We start from the raw sequence: 12,037 nt of genomic DNA on the forward strand, positions 1-12,037 counted from the left end.
AGCGAGAGCTCGTGGACAAGCAGGGGGAGAGTGGAGGGACAAGCAAGCTCTGCGCTGAGCCTGGACCCAAATCTCAGGACCCTGAGATCACGACCGGAGCCAAAATCAAGAGTTGGATGCTCAACCGACGGAGCCACCCAGGCGCCTCTGGAATATGATCCTTAAATACTCAAGAGAAAATAACTATCAAGCTAATGTTTTATACCCACTAAAACAATACCTTGACAACAAGGATGACATACAATTTTAGCCAAACAGAAACTGAAAAGTTTATGCCTAAAAGATCTTCACCACATGCTGTTCTGATCATAGAAAGTAGGTCTTCGATGCAAGGAGAAATCAGGAAACAAAATGGAAGATAGGTGGAAAATCAAAGCAAAGGTTAACCGCACAGGACATTAAAAATAAATGCTTGGGGCACCCGAGCGGCTCAGTCAGTTAAGCATCTGACTCTTTTGTTTTTTTAGATTTTATTTATTTATTTGAGAGAGAGAGAGAGAGAGAGAGAGAGAGTGAGAAACAGCAGGAGAGGGCAGAGGGTCAGAGGGAGAAGCAGGCTTTCCGCTGAGCCGGGAGCCCGATGTGGGACTCGATCCCAGGACTCCAGGATCACAGCCTGAGCCAAAAGCAGTCGCTTAAGTGACTGAGCCACCCACGCGCCCAAGCGTCTGACTCTTGATTTCAAGTCAGGTCATGATCTCAGGGTCCTGAGATCGAGCCCCACGTCGGGTTCTGTGCTGGATGTGGAGTTGGCTCCCTCTCCTTCTGCCCCTCCCCTCTCCCTCTCTTTAAATAAATAAATAAATAAATGCCTAATTTGTGGAACTGAAGAGCAAAATAAGATGCATCTAAACCACTGTGTGACAACTCAATGTGTCACAACGGTGACTTTATATAAAGCATTCCAAGGTCCTTGCATTATTTAAGAAAAGATACAGACACCAACTAACTTCTGCAGTCTGCATGCGTCAAAAGAATAGAAACAGAGTGTGTAAGCTGCAAAGCAGTAGAGAAAAAAACAGAATGAAGGAAAGAAAAGAAAAAAAACACCTCTTAATCAATTTAAAAAAATGAACAGGGGCGCCTGGATGGCTCAGTCAGTCAGTGGAGTGTGCGACACTTGATCTTGGGGTGGTGGGTTTGAGCCCCATGATGGATGTAGAGATTACTGAAAAATAAAGTCTTTAAAAAATTAAAGAGTGGACAGAGAATCAAAAAAAGAAGAAACAGAAAGCACAAAATAAGATGGTAGAAAGAAATCCATATATATCTGAAACTATAACCAACGTCAACCCAGCTCTGGACTGTTTACAGGATACACGGAGACGGGGACATAAGACAAGAGTCCGAAACCAGAGCCATGGAAGGGAAACGGGCAGCAGAGAACCCTGGCTAGGGCACCAAAGTGTAGCTAGGAGAGGAGGGAATGGCAGAAAACAGTAGGATCAGAGACGTAGGAAGAGTGCCCAGAGTGACAAGCCAACACCCTCCACGACAGTATCTGCTACGGAGAAGTCAGGCGAGTAGAGGCCCCAAAACGGACTGCCAGGTGTGATTAGGGGGTGGGCCAGGGGCCTCTGCAAACACAGGTAGGAATGGGGAGTGAAATACTCTGCTGTTTCAGAGCTGGAGAGAAGAAGCAGGGACAGAAAGGGTGAACTCTTCTCTGTAAAGTCCTAGCGGGGAGAGAGTGATAACGGGAGTTGGGGAGAGGCAGGGCCAAAGGAGGATGTGGGATGCTCAGGCCTAGGGAGGCAGCTGGGGGCAGGATACAGGGATCTAGGGCTGGGACCGATGGCAGCCATGCTCCCCCAGTGGTAGGCATAGGCTTCCCAGCTTGGGGCAGGGGTGTTTCTAGGAGGGGCTGTGCAGTGGTGGGGGATGGGAAGAATTCTGAATTTCAAAGGCCACCTGCTTTCAGGTAATGGCAAGTCCACAGTGAACTCGTGGTCTGTGGCTAGTGACGGGAGGTGAGGCATGTAAGCTCCGGGGGCCCCAGGATCAAACATCACAGGGTGGGGTTAGCCTACCAGCAGCACCAGCCTCCAAAGGGTACCTGATGCTCTTCAAGAGGCCGGCGTGGATGTGGTCCTTGTGAGGACGTTGTGACATGGTGCACAAAACCACCACTGAGGTTTGGCTCTTGTTTTTTACCGAACGCACACAGGATAGCCCATTCCATGGCTGCCCTACTGGGAACAGGATGGCGTCATGGATGGCGTTCAGACACCACCCAGAAGACAAACCACACACAACCAAGAGTCATCACAGAAGTTAGTGTCCCGCGTAAATCTGGAGCGTGGACATTCCTGATTTTGGTGGTGATCATTCTTACCGGATTTTGATCCCCTACTTATTACACACTGGGGACACAGAAGGAAGAAAGGGAAAGCAGTATGGCCACAAACATGATCCCCTATTCTCAGCTTCCCACTGCATTGAAAATCCTCACGATTCCAACACCTCTCAGTACTCCCCAAATATACACACAATAGAGCATATAGGTGTAATATCAGAAACGCCTTTACCGTGACGGTTGCAGAAGACAGAATTAAAACCCCCCTAGAGGTCAACCCACTTCTAATAGTCTTTTTACTCCATTTATAAATATATAGATTATAAAGATAATATATACTGATAAAAATTCACATATTACAGAAATGAATTAAAGAGAAAACAAAAGGCCTCTGTCCTTGGGGGTAACGCACTTGGGGATGGGGGAAGGGTCAGGTCTGCGAGCTACACACATTAATTAGTACATAATAAGAACCAGTCATTTTACCTTTTGAAGCTGCTGATTCGACATAGGTTTTTGGCCCTGCTTTGGCTTGTCACAACCTTTAATCCCCCTTTAGGAATCTACCCCAATCTCTTGCCCCCGCCTCACCCTTTATTCGACAGTTCACGTCTTCAAGGATCTCCTGCCCAATGCTAGAATTTTTAATTTAGCCTGCAGTACTGCGGCCGTCTTTTTTAATTTTTTCTTTTCTTTTCTTCTTTTTTTTTTTTTTTTTTTTGAGCAAACAAAAACCAGTTGGGCCCAACAGTGACACAGGCTCTCATGGGCTAGCCCGGCAACCTGGTGCAATGGGTAACCTGTTTCCTCGGGAAAAACCTTTCTGTTTTATGCATGAGCAACTAACTGGGAGACACAGTAGGGGCCTCCGTAATCTCCATTTCTGTCCTACCAAAGGAGTTCTCCCCTAGTCCCACCGGCCCTGTTAACGAAGTGAGGCTTTGCGAGCAGGGACGCCCTGGGGCCCACCCATCCGGCGCCAGGCCTGGTTTTGACACTTGACCTCCGGAAAGTTATTCAACCTAAATGACCAGATAATATGGAAAGTGCTTACAATGGTGCCTGGTCCCTAGTAAGTGCTGTGTCATTAAGAGAGTTGGGTGAGATTAGTTCAAAAAGGCATCTGCCCTATAGTTCGGGGAAGCCACAGACCCCTTTGAGGCTGGCAAGAGCTATGGGTCCTCTCCCCAGCAAAGTGCACACACATCCCCATAACACTCTGCACAGCTGCATGTGAACTCAAGTACCCCCTCGCCTCCCCACGCCCCACACTGCAAGGCTCAAGGACCACTCTCAGCCCTCTGGTCCTCTCCACACTGATGTGAGGATCTCAGGCGCGAAACTCTGTGGCAACGCTTCAAGTCTCATGTTCACAAGCAATGGACTATTGAGCAACAGCCCCGTTTCAGGTTCCGCTTTTGGCAGAAATGTTACACCTTTCTTCCCCAAAGCCCTTCTGACCCTTGCCCGTTTTGCTCTCGATTCAGGCCAAATCCTCCCTGGGTCACCTTAAGACAATCTCTCAGTGTGCAATAAAGCTCTACCTGCTCTTTGCGAATTATTCTGATCCTTCCCCAAAGCTCCCCAAAGGTCGGGCCGCTGTGCAGCATCTACTGAAGCCAGGCCACTGCACAGACCCCGTGCTTGCTGGGCACCCCCACCCAAGGCCCCGCAGAGGCGGATGCTGCAGACGCCCGGGCCCTCACTCTTAATAAGCTTGGAAACAGCGCAAACCAGCAAAAGCCAAAGATGACAGAAGCCAGAAGGAACTCACGAAATGATCTAATTCCCTAATTAACCAGAGAAGTGACTTTCCCAGTGGCCACCCCACTCATTCACAGCCAAGCTGAGAACCTCCCGGTTCAGTACTTGGATTCCTTTGGCATTTCTCAGACTTTACCGTGCAGGTGAGTTGTGTGAAAATGCAGTTTCTGCATTTCTAGCAGGCTCCCGGGCCGTGATGCTGATGCTGCAGGTGCTCGGACCACTTAAGAGTAGCAAGGGTTTACGTCAAGGTTAATGGACTATCCCACCCTGGCTAAAGCCTCTTCACCCACCCTTCCTGCGGCTGTTTAAATGCCCTTTCTTCAGGAAAGCCTCTCTTCCCCTCCATGCTCCCTGATTATCAGCTCCCATGGCCTCTGTACTTTTCCCTTTGAAGTGTTTATAACAACTGTAATTAAAGAGTATTTGTGTAATTATTAGTTCAGTGTCTGTCTCCCAGGGAGACTACAAGCTCCATGAGGTCGGGCCCAGCACAGAGACCGGCAAATCACACTGTCAATAAAAGGGGAGCTGTTGTGCTCTGTAATAGCCTGGACCAGCGTCCTCGAGTAGAAAGGGAAGGTTTACACCCGTGGAAAACACCTTCTGGAAGCCTCAAGGCCAACAGTGATACCTGTAGCTTTAGAATGCCCAGCAGTTTCAAATACATACCAATTAAAATTTAAGTTGAAAGGCATACTTCAAAAGAAAAACGTCTCCTAAATGTTTATCAAGTGCAAAATAGTCCCAGATCTGTACTAGCTACTCTACTTGGGGAATGGTTAGGCCTCCCAAAGAAGCACTCCCTTCGAATCTTCCTTGGGTAAACGGTCTTTGAGCGCTGCGCGGGCTCCGGCATCAGGAGCAGGGAGCACGCCCCCTGACCAGCCTCACTCCACTGCAGACCAACAGTTTCTTTTTGAGTTTTTCTGCTGCCATCCTTTTGAGGAACTCCAAAGCTCTGAGTGCTCAGCTCTAGGGAGGCAAAGTCTGAAGCCAGACAGCCCAGGTTCAGGGATCAGCTCTGTGTCCTTCAGCAAGTGACTCAACTCCTCTATGCTCTAGTTTCCCCATCTGCCAAATGGGAATACTAAGGGACATGATACACACACACATAGCACAAGCCTGGCCCCAGATACACGATTATTACTATTCTCCCTCTATCCAGCGCAATTTGAGATCTCTCTATTGTTTTGCACAATCTCTACCCCGTGGCTCCACCTATTTCGGATCGACTCTTCCCAGCTGCTCCTGCCTTACCTGTCTAGAGCTTGTTTGAAGCCATGACTCACTGCAAAACTCTGCAGGTCCCATCAATCACCTTCCCATCCCCGCCTCTGTGTGTCACTCACGGGTTCCTTCTGGGAGGGAGGTCTTTTTCCCAATGCCCAGGACACTTATTCACCAAGTATCATTGAGGGCCCACCACGTGGGCACAGGGGCTCAGCAATGAACAAAGACTTTCTACCCTCACGAGCTAACATTCTAGTAGGAGATCTGACCCATGAACAAACATCAGTTCAGGTCTCTGGCTCTTCCCTACACCCCCATTCTTCTCGGCAGACCAATCCTAAATAAATTGCACACAAGTACAAAGCATGAAGAAAGCATGCCAGATCCAAAAGTGCTGAGTGTGACTTGGGAATATCCTGATGATTAAAATGCTGCCCTACGGAAGGGGGGGCCTTTGGTCCTGGTTCCCCCTAGCAGTCACGCCGGCCTGTCAAATCCTCCAGAACGGTACGTGTGTAACACACCTGGGCAATAAGGTGCTCCGTTTACCTGTCCCCTGCAGGTAGCATACACCGATGGCTTTATTCTCAGAGCCACACTCTTTGGACAGAGCCTGATTCGGGACCCCCCGCAGGAAGAGAGGCCCTGGCCTTGTGCTGAAGAACACTGGAAATGGACTCTGAAAGCTCAACATTCAAATGCTGGCTCTGTCAACAGCGTGTGGCCCTAGGCGTGGAGCTTTTCTCCTGCCTCGGTTTCTCTTAGACAATCTCTAAGGTGTCTTCCAGCTCTGAAGTCTAAGGGTTGAGATCAACCATCATTAACATGAGACTCAACAGATTCAGAGATTCCTTAACTCAGCAACATGAGCCCCAGGTCTGGGACCTGGTGGTGAGCAAGCCAGATGAGGCGCCTGTGGGGAGCATCCCCCGAGATACACCTGACTTCTCCTTTGTTTATTTACTCCCTTCTAACTTCAAACTTGAACTTTTTAAGCAGACTCCGACAGAAATATCTCTGGGCTACAAGGCAAACCTAAAATAGAAGTCGTGCAAAATCTCTGGGGGTCCCATTAGTTTCCCTTCCTTCAGCTCAAGAACCCTTCCAGACCTTGTCTGTGGCCTTGTCTCTAGACAGCGAGACTAAAATAAGTCTCCTTGGTAAGGGGGCGCCTGGGTGGCTCAGTCGTTAAGCGTCTGCCTTCGGCTCAGGTCATGGTCCCGGGGTCCTGGGATCGAGCCCCGCATCGGGCTCCCTGCTCCGCGGGAAGCCTGCTTCTTCCTCTCCCGCTCCCCCTGCTTGTGTTCCCTCTCTCGCTGTGTCTCTCTCTCTGTCAAATAAGTAAATAAAATCCTAAAAAAAAAAAAATTCTCCTTGGTAGGAAATGCTTGGTTGGAATGGAAGTGACCCAAGAACAGAACAAATGGCCTGTTGGCCACACACCACAGGACAAGGACTCACCTAAGAATCTGCCTGGAGAAGAGTGAGCACCTGCCCTCACTTCAACTCACTGCATCTCCCTCCATAGACAGGTGGGCAACCAGGCGAGACTGCAGGAAAGAAGATGTGACCCAAATGTCCAGCTCCCCCTACTCAAAAGAAAGCAGCTCTACTCCCACTGCCCTCGTGTGAGAAAGCCAGATCCTGCAGGTTTCAGGAGCACAGATGCAGCTGGAGCTATAGGTGACCAATTAGGGGTCAGGCAGGTGCTTGGTCAGGGTGACACGTGGCCTATGGGCCAGTGGACAAAACCACCAAGAAAACTCTAGAAAACAATATTCACTTTAAAGCAAACAAGAAAGGTACAATCATACTAGGTCTCAAAATATCAAAACTGGACAGGCCCATGGCTTGATCACAAACACTAAAAATACAGTTTCTAACGTCTAATGACAATTAGGGGTGGTTTTCTTCCCTTCTCCCATAAGACCCGCTCCTTTGAAGGCCCCTAGATAAGAGCACAACAGGCATGCAGGCCCAGGAGCCCTCCACTTGGGAGAAACGAACTTTGACTGTTTTTGCTTACACGTGTACAAAGGCAGAACTCAAAGAGTAGCTTCAAAGTTGGCTGGGTGACCCCCAAGGGTGCAAAGTCCTGCTCTGCACACCTGTGGGGGAATTTTTGTGAATTTCCCAGGCGCCCACGGGAACCGATTACGTCCCCTCCAGGTCGACAACTGCTAGGAGTTTCCACTTTGCTCAGAAATAAAAGGCGCTCAGGGTGTTCTTAGCAGTTAGGGCGCTCAGCCTGCAGCTCAAAGGTGGGCCACCAGGATGGTCACTCACTGGACCGCTCAGACTGGCAAGGACGAGCACCTCGCAGTGTCCCTGTGAAAACGCACCCAGGCTACGGCTCTGCCTTTGCCCCAACCAACGCAGAGCTTAGAGATAACACCAAGGACCGTTTCGGGTTAGTTAAAACCCACGCCAGCACCTCCCTGGCCTCTTAAATCTTCCCAAACTACAGCTCAGACTGGAGGGAAGCAGTTGCAGCCACCATAAAAGTCATCTTAAAAGGCAAGTTGGAAAAAACCCCCGATACGCACTAGTTAGCAAGTCCGCAGTTAGGGGGACGGTGGCACCAGGGCCGGATCTGCGGGATCCGCGCGCTTGTAGGGGCTGCCCCGTCGGTCCCCGGGTCCCCGCGCTCACCCGGCAGCCTCCTGGCCCCCTAGTCTGACGCCGGCGATCACACCCCACAGCTCTGTCCAATTAGGAAAATGACCGCGAGGAGACAGAGAGGGGCGACGAGGAAGGGGAAGTGAGACTAAGGAGCCTGGGGACAGGCCGTGGGGACCCCGCCAGCCGGCGAGCGCCTTCAACAGGTCCCCCGGCCGGGGCGCCCCGACGCCGGCCGGGCCGGGGTCCAGCAGCGCACGACGTGCGGCCGCCGGCTGCCCTCCGGGGCGCCCCGATTCCCCCCCACTCCTCCGCGGCGGCGCGCTCGGCCCTCCCCCACCCCCCCCACCCGGGACGGCGGGGACGCGCAGCAACCACCCCCCCCCCCGCCCCGGAGAATAAAGTTTGTGGGCAGCCGCAGGGGCGGGGCGGCGCGGCGAGGGGGTGAAACTTTGAGTCCCGGGCCGGGTGTGGGGGGAGCGCGCGGGGCGCCGAGACACCCACGTGCGGGCCCGGGAGCCGCCGCCGCCGCCGCCGCCGCCGCCGCCGCCGCCGCCTCCCCAGCCTCCCCAGCCTCCCGCTCCGCCGCGGCCGCCGCCGCCGCCGCCACGGCGCTTTCCTTTCATTTCTGCTTCTCTCTCCCTCTCTCTCCTCTCTCTCTCCTCTCATTCGCGCGCTCTCCTCGCTCTCGCCCTCTTTCGCTCGCTCCCTCCCTCCTTCCCCTCCCCCTCCCCCCCCGAGACGCCATCTCTCCCTCTTTCCCCGGCTCTCCCTCTCTCCCTCCAGCTCCCCGGCATGAGGGAATGTGGAAGTGAAAGGAAAAGACGACATGTTTGCAGCGCGGCGCGGGCCTGCGCGCGGCCGTCCCCGGGGAGAGGCGGGGGGCGGGTCGGCCGCTGCCGCCTCGACCCACCCCCGCGCCCCCCGCGCCCCCGCCGGCGCGCCACCCGGGGCTGCGGGGCCGGGGGCCGGGGGCCGCGCGGGACACTCACCCTGCTCCGGGCGCGGCTCCTGCGCTGGGGCCCTCGGCGGGCCGGGGCCGGGGCCGGGCCGGGGGCTCCTGGCTGCCCACCGCCCGGGCTGCTGCTGCGCGCCCGCCGCCCGCCTCCACGCGCGCCCGCCGCCTGCTCCTGCCGCCCTCCCTCCGGCTCCTCTCTTTCTCTCCCTCTCTCTCTCTCTCTCTCTCTCTCTCCCTCTCCTCTCTCGCTCTCTCTCCCTCCTGCTCGCTCGCTCGCTCTCTCTCCCTCCCTGGAAGAAGGGAATGAGGCAGGGCTGACGTGAAGGGATGCAAAACAGCTCCTCCTAACCCAGCTCGCAGAGGAAGAGAGACAGAAAAGCAGCCCTTTTATCTCTCTTTTGTTTTCTCACTTCCTTCCACCCCCCCCAGCACCCCCCTCTTGTCAGCCCAAGTTTTCTTTTCTCTTTCTACCGCAGAGAGGATTTTTTTCTTCCTTTCTTTCTCTTTCTTTCGGTTCAACTCTCCCACTCAAATTGAAAGCCTGGAGGGTTTTCTTTCTCCTTTTTTTTTCTTCCCTCTTTTCTTCCTTCTTCCTCCTTTCTTATTTCTCTAAAAGGGTTTTGTTTGCTGTGGGAGTTTCGTTTGAAAATCAAGTCACGCCTTTTTTCCTCCTTTTCTTTCTTTCTTTTTTTTTTTTTCTCCTCTCAGCAGAAAAGGGGAACAAAGATTAACTGAAGCGGGGGAGAGGGGGAGCGCCAGAACCTCGCATGGAAATGGGGGGCCCGGCCCGTCACAAAGGGGGCCCGGGGGCTGCGCGCCCCCTCCCCCTTGGGAAGCCCGGGGCGTCCTCCCGAGAGGAGGGTCGGTGGGGGTGGGGGCGGGGGCCGCGGCGGCGGCTGGGTGCCGGTTCCTTCCGAAGTGCGGGCGGGGGCCGCCGAGTCCGCCCCTCCCCAGCCAGGGGTGGAAAGCTGGGTGTGTTCTTTACTTATGTATTTTTAAAGTAGGCAGATGGGTTTGGAACAAACATCCCCGCAGAGCACTGAACTGTAAAAGAGCCTTTAAACAGCTGTTTGCAGAGCCCTGGACGGCCAGGCTCGAGGGAGAGGCGCGGGCTGCGAGCGCCCGGGCGGGGGTGGGAAGGGGCTCGGAGGAGGCGCTGGGATCGCCCTCCCCCTCCCGCCGTGGGCTCTCCGATCTCTGAGCCTGGGCCCCGGCGCCCCCCTCCCCGGGCGCACGGCTGGGGGGCGCCGAGGCGTGGCCGTTCGCGGCGCGGGGGGTCAGGCCCCAGGCGCCTCCCCGCGGGCTTTGGCACAGCCTGCCCCCCGCCCCCCCGCCCCAGACCCCGCTCCCGGGCAGGCCGGACCTTCGGCCTCCAACCTCCGGAACGCCCGCCACTCGGAGCCGCTTCTCAACTCCGACGCTGGGCCGGTCGCGAGTCCTCGGACTGAGCCGGGCAGAGCCGCCAGGAAGGGTCAATTATTCATGGGGCGCCTGGGCGTGCTCCCAAGACCTGCTCTGCCCTCAGCTTCTCCGGAGAAGTGGGGAGAAGACAAGGGAAAAGTTCCCAGAGCAAAGTTGGCCCCGTTTCTCATTTTCCCAAGTGAGTATTGAGCACCTGCTGGATGCCTGACCCTTGGACGGGGGCTGCTGCTAGCGGCTGTGGGGAGAAACGTGAGGTCTTCGTGGGCCCCGAGAGTTTCCGCAGGAAACAATGCCAGAGCAGGCTGCCGCCCAGGACCAGGTCACCGAGAGGAAGGAAAGCCGGAATCCTCACCCCTCCCTCTTCTCTTCCTTCCCCTTCTCTTCCTTCCTCCCGGCTGCTTCTCCTTGGCTCCACCCCTTCTCCTCATCAATTCCTCCCACACTTCCCTGCTCTCCCTGGCTTTTCACTGGAGGGTCCCTTCTCCCAGCGAGGAGCAGATGCTGAGTCCCATTGTCTCTCCCCCAGTGACTGCAGCCTCCCGGGGACAGGACCTGCTACTCTTCACCCCTCCCCCCAGCCGAGAGGCCTGGGCCTTTAGAGACTGGAGCCCCAAGGCCGCTGCCCCTCGCTCCACCCTAAACCAGCTCCTGGTGTTGTGAGCAATGACTCCAGTCACTCAGAACATGGTTTGTTTCTGCCTGGGAGTGAGAAAACAGTAGCCTGAGACTTTGCTTTAGCAAGGAGGACACCATGGTTTTCACACGAGAGCACTGAGCCCGGGGTGACCCCAGAGCATTCGCCCACTATACCCTCTTAATAGGATAGACAGGAAGCCACATTGCTGTCATTTTATATCCTCCCACTTAGGGCACCTAAGCTGTAGTCTCCAAACAAAGCAGAACACAGCTCTGATAATCAGGTATTCATTTAACAAATGCTTACTGACTACCTCCTCTGTGCCCACCACGGTGCTGGATGCTGAGGACCTCACCATTGGCACACATGGCCCTCGCTTAGGCTTTGCAGCCCGGCAGGGGAGGGGAAGTGGCGAGAAGACAGGCAACCACAATGCCATGTGATACATGCCAGGATGAACCAAGGAAGCACCTAAAAGTGTACTTGGACTGGAGTGCTCAGGGGTGGCTTTCTGGAGGAGGTGACATCTAAATGAGTAGGCCTGTGCCAGGCAAATGCATGGGAAGGTACAGCCTGTCCAAAGGCCCCGGGGCAAGAGAGAACATTCTTACAGGTTCTTGGAATTGCCACAAGTATTTGCTGCAGTGTGGAGTACAACGGGGGAGTGGGAGTGAGGACCGCCAAGCGCACAAGTCAGGGAGGGGCCGGTGGGGAGGGCGTCAGGGCGTAAGTCAGGGAGGGGGGGGCCAGGATCAGCGAGATACAGCACATTTTAGCTTCTCCCACTTGCTAGCTTCATGAACTTGGGTGATAGCAGCCTCAGGGAATAACCTAGACTCAGTTTGCTCACTCCTAAATTGGGGTTAACGCGGGCTGCAGCGACAGGGTCTTCTGTTTAAGGGCCCAGGCTTACTTGCTGCGTGTCCCTGGGGCAACTTAACCCAAGTTAAGTTTCATCCTCTGTAAAATGAGGATGAAAGCCCCTCACTCACAGAGTTGTTTTGAGTCTTACCAGAGCCCATGCCCAGCACAGGATCTGGGACAGAAGCTCCAATATATGGTAACTTTTATTCGTTATTATAACTCAGCGAGTGACTGACAGGGAGGT

General features: G+C 54.3%; 1 protein-coding gene across 6 annotated transcripts in view; it reads right to left on the reverse strand.

The window, feature by feature from the left end:
• ZNF710 (zinc finger protein 710) overlaps positions 1–10,614 on the reverse strand; it is a 67,487-nt gene extending 56,873 nt beyond the window's left edge. Inside the window, exon 1 of one of the 6 annotated variants that reach the window (XM_028122111.2) lies at positions 10,486–10,614. The gene's annotated coding sequence lies outside the window, so the exon portion shown is untranslated. The other 5 variants (XM_028122110.2, XM_028122108.2, XM_028122113.2 and 2 more) reach the window with 5 other exon arrangements.
• Positions 10,615–12,037: the final 1,423 nt, after the last annotated feature.

This window comes from Eumetopias jubatus, unplaced genomic scaffold, assembly GCF_037043125.1.
Source record: "Eumetopias jubatus isolate StellerSeaLion01/CBP00866 unplaced genomic scaffold, mEumJub1_p1.0 scaffold_7, whole genome shotgun sequence".
Classification (NCBI taxonomy): domain Eukaryota; kingdom Metazoa; phylum Chordata; class Mammalia; order Carnivora; family Otariidae; genus Eumetopias; species Eumetopias jubatus.